This window comes from Muntiacus reevesi, chromosome X (genome assembly GCF_963930625.1).
Source record: "Muntiacus reevesi chromosome X, mMunRee1.1, whole genome shotgun sequence".
In the NCBI taxonomy this organism is placed as follows: Eukaryota; Metazoa; Chordata; class Mammalia; order Artiodactyla; family Cervidae; genus Muntiacus; species Muntiacus reevesi.
Window position 1 is genome coordinate 87,147,719 of NC_089271.1, and position 5,215 is coordinate 87,152,933.

Genomic DNA, 5,215 nt, shown 5'->3' on the forward strand with positions numbered 1-5,215 from the left:
ATACTGATAGATGACATTTTGTCTAATTTCTACCCTTAGGGCTAAAGCATCCAATAATTCACCATTAAAAATAATGTTAGATACAGCATTTTTGTAGATCCTTTTTATTGAATTAAGTTTCCTCCCTAATTACTGAGAGTATCTTGATTTTAAATCAAGAAGAAATGTGGAATTTGTCAAACTATTCTTTGCATTTTTGAAATGATATTATGATTTTTCTTCTTTATTCCCTTAAAATGGTGCATTACATTGATTGATTTTGAATGGCAAACTAATCTTGCAATCCTGGGATAAACCTTACTTCCTCATCATGTACAGGCAGACCTCAGAGATATGGTAGATTAAATTCCACAGCAATGCAGTGTAGTGAATATTGCAATAAGAAAAGTCACATGAATTTTTTGGTTTCCCAGAGCATATAATACTTACATTTACACTGTACTGTAGGCTATTAAGTGTGCAGTAGCTTTATATCTAAAAAACAATGTACACACATTAGTTAAAAAATAAATTATCACTACTGCTGCTGCTGCTGCTAAGTCACTTCAGTCGTGTCCAACTCTTAGCGACCCAATGGACTGCAGCCTACCAGGCTCCTCCATCCATGGAGTTTCCAGGCAAGAGTACTGGAGTGGGTTGCCATTGCCTTCTCCGAAATTATCACTAAAAAAATGCTAATCATCATCTAAAGAGAAGAGAATATCTGAAAACTACACTGACTAATAAATTTCACAAGTTCTTCAAGGAGAAGGTACTAGATACTAGATAACAGATACCAGAGGAGCTGAATTAGGTTTGTAGTTACATCAATGCTTTTGATACTAGTTATCAATAACTGCTATAACAAATTGCCACAAGTATACCAGCTTAAAATAACAATCACTTATTATTTCACAATTTGTGTAGGTCTGAAGTCCAGGTGGGCTAAACTAGGTTCTCTGCTTAGGTTTTCACAAGGTTGAAATCAAGGTGTCAGAGAGTTTGGGATCTTATCAGGAGATTCTGGGGGGAGAATCTGATTCAAGGCTCATTCAGGTTGTTGGCAGAATTCAGTTCCATAAGGGTGTAGAACTGAGGTCCCCATTTCCCAGCTGCCTGCTGTCTGGGATTGTTCTCAGATTCTACATTCCTTCATTCATGACTTCCACCATCTTTGAAACCAGCAAGCAGTCTTGTGTTGATTCCTTCTTGTGTGTTGAATCTCTCTGATACCCTCCTCTGACTTCCTCTTCTGTTATCACTCAGGAAGGCTCTCCACTTTAGAAACTATTATCTTATTGGGTCATGCCCAATAGATAATCTCCCAATCTTAAGGTCAAATAACTTGGAATTGTAATTAAATCAGCAAAATCCTTCACAAAAGTACTGTATCTAGGTTACTGTTTAATTACCAGGGGACAGAAACCTTGGAACAGTGTCTTTAGAATTCTGCCTGCCATACTTTTGGTTCTGGTCACTTAAATATTTCTGCACAAGGTAAAGTAGAGGAGATGGAAATCATTATAGAAATAAGGACAGTGCTGACTATATTTAACACTCAATTTTGGTTTTCATTTTTGAAAACATGCTCTTGCCAAATATAGAAAGCAATCACAAGGAAAAGGATATTTCAATTAAACATCCTTTGAGATGGACACTTTTTCCTTCTCTTTTTCATGACTCTATTTTTTTAACATGAATGCTAAGTTGCTTCAGTCATATCTGACTATGTGTGACCCTATGTACTGTACCCCACCAGGCTCCTCTGTCCATGGGGATTCTCCAAGCAAGAACTCTGGAGTGGGTTGAAATGCCCTCCTCCAGAGGATCTTCCCAACCCAGAGATTGAACCCATGTCTCTTATGTCTCCTGCATTGGCAGATGGGTTCTTTACCACTGGAGCAACCTGGGAAGGTATAATTGACATATAACTTTGTGCAAGTTTAAAGTGTATGCCATATTGCTTTGGTGCCTTTATATTGCAATATGATTGCCACTGTAGCTTAGCTAAAGCCTCTGTTACTTCATATAATTATCATTTCTTCTAACTGTGGGAAAAACTAATAAGTAGTCTCCTAGCGAGTTTAATGTTTATAAGACAGTTTTGTTTTCTGTAATCTCTGTACTGTGCATTAGACCTCTAGGGCTGGTTGCAAATATATATCCTTAAACCATGTCTTTCTCAGTCCCCTATCCCCCAACCTTTGGTAAACACTATTCTGTTCTCCGTTTTTTCATTTTGTGTTTTATTTTCCACATATAGGCCATATCATGCAGTATTTATCTTTCTGTGACTTATTTCACTTAGCATATTGTCCTTGGGGTCCATCCATGTGGTCACAATGGCAGTATCTGCTTTTTTTTCCCTTGGATGAATAATATTCTATTGTATGCATACACAACACATTTTCTTTATCCATCCATCCACTGATGGACACTTAGGTTGACTCCTTTAATACTAATTACACAGGTTTTCAATATAGCCAACTTGAATCACTAATTCAATGAGTATTCAAATTTTAATGCAAACTCTAATCTCTCTGTCTCTCTGCATATACACTGTGATGGCTGAAGTACACAGGGCCTAGCAAACTGTGATAAATGCTTCATTGTTTTCTGCTCAGAGTCTCACTGGCCCAAATTTATTGTGCTTTCTGGCCTCATTTCACATCTGAAAGTTCTGAGGAAGTGTTTGTTTCCAAGCTCATTAATATTGGCTGAATGCAGTTCCTTGTAGCTGTAGGACTGAGGTCCTTATTTCTTTTGGAGATGTAGCCAGGAACCTCTCTCAGATGTCATCATTTTGCTCCATCCATCTTCAAACCAATGATGGTGCACTGAATCAGGCTTCAAATTATTCCGACTTTCTGTTGCATTTCTTAACTCCAGCTAGACAAAGTGCTTTGTATTGAAAGGTTCATGGGATTGGGCCCACCCAGGTAATCCATGATAATCTTTCTATTTTAAGTCTATAATCTTAATAATTTAAATCTCTTTTGCTATGTACCATAACAATTGCAGGATCCAAGTGTTAGGACATGAACATTTGGGGAAGTGATGAAAAATGAAGCTGGCAAGAGAACTTGAGGTGTGAAGCATAAATGTCTTGCTAAGAAGTCTACGAGCTATTCTCTAGACTAGGCAGTACTATGCCTTTGAAGGATTTTGATCTCTAAGAAAAATTACTTGGGGTACTATGTAGAGGTTAGATTGGGGGAAAACTAGAGGTAGGGATCCAGTTTGCAAATTATTGCATAATTCAGTTAAGAAAAGCTGAAGATTTGGACCATTTCTTGTGAGGGGCAAGGGCCTTGTTTACTTTCTGCTTGGTACATTTCTCAGTCAAGCTTCAGATCTCACAGGCAATATAATTTCCTTAAAGAAAATTCTTTAAGGACTTCCAGGTGTCCTCTCCATTAATCCTTTACATTAGTATTCTCCACTCTTTATGGCAATTACTTATTTAATTATTTAGCTGTTTATCTTTCTTGTTAGGTATCTTTTTCCTGTCTTCCATGCTTCTCTTTTAGGTCTGAGAAAGCAGGTGTTGGTTCTGACCCATTCTCTTCTGATTGGCACTCAGTTTTACATATATATGTATATATGAAGTTATTAATTTATTTGTTTTTCAGCTTGGACATCTGGGTATAGCCTAGATCACGAACTGTGGCTGAAAATATACTCATGTTATGCTTCATCCTTCCTTCTAATAGATAACATTGAGCTTGCCTTAATTTCATTGACTAAACACGTCTGAATTTTGTACAAACTTTCAAACCATCTGGAAACTACATGTCCCAAGTGATTATATTAACCTCTATGATGTACTTTTTTCCCGTCTAGCATATATCTTTTTAATTCAGTTGCCTTTTGACAACTGAATGTCAACACTGGTGTGTGTGTGTGTGTGTGCGCGCGTGTATAAGACCATCATATTTTTTTTTTATGTGAAATGAGAGTTGGGGCACATTAGTGAAGAGTTTAACAGTAGGACTTACCATTTGTATATATTTCTAATGATAACATCTGACTTGGAAGGTTTATCTCATGATGGGAAGGCTTTTATGGCCCTATAAATGTTTAATTTAGTATAGTTGTTCAGGTTGCATTTTTGAGTTGACATTACTCAGGGAAGGACCTCTTATTTTGTCACTATCAGATATGGGCCTGACCAACTGGCAAAAAGAATAACAATCAAAGAATATATTGATTTCCTTTAGCAAGTGTAGGACATTTCCATCATTAGTTCTAAGGCTTCAAATCATTTCAGAAGGTTTGACCTCCTTGAACAAGTTCCCTATAACTCCCTTCAGTTTGTCACCTTATTGACAAAGTTTTGCTTTTATTTTTGAACTGTAAGATCATCTATATAATCTAATATAAATGTTTTATGAAATAGTATTGTCAGTCACTGATGTTTTCTAGAAATGTGCACTGGGTGGTCTAAGTAAAGTTTGAAATGTGCTCAACAGAACTCTGTTTTAATAAGCATTTCAGAAGTTGAATAGATTGAAGTTCAAAGGACAAATGCTTTTTTAAAAAAGCTATTCATTTCATTTCCCATGCTTGAAATGATTAGTTTAAAAATTTTATTCAACCTAAAAAGAATTTCCTTTGTCTTAATTGTTAATACAATTAATTGCACTGTAATATCTACTGGTTTGAACAATAATACTACACATTAATGAGGTTTATGCTAATTTTTATCCTCAGACATCAATTTTCTAGATAAAAGCAACATAAAAATTTTGCATTTTTCCTTACTTTAAATTCACACTAAGGTTTGTTTATTTTGCTCATCATCCATATTAACTAACATATGAATACATTAAAATCAGGTTTTATTGTCTTCATTGGATCTTAGCTTATTTCATGATCAACATGGGGACACTGAGCAGTGCAGTAATTTTTGAGCAAGGTCAATGGTATTCCTTCTAGTTTATGACAGATACTTAGAATATATGCTATGAGGAGCTATGTATTTCTTTGGAAATATATATCTCTCAGGTAAAGTTTGAGATAGTCTCAGAAAAACAAGGTGGGAGAAGCCAGCAAAGTAGTCCTAGAGTCTGGATTGAAAGGAAATGAATGAGACGCATTGATGCATTTCCCTGCATTGATTTTTGTATTAAAAAATAGAAAATCTCTCTTTAAAACATGCTAACAAACCCTCTTGCAAATTAGCTTAAAATTTTAACACAAATAAGCTAAATGCAATCACGCTGAAACTTGATGA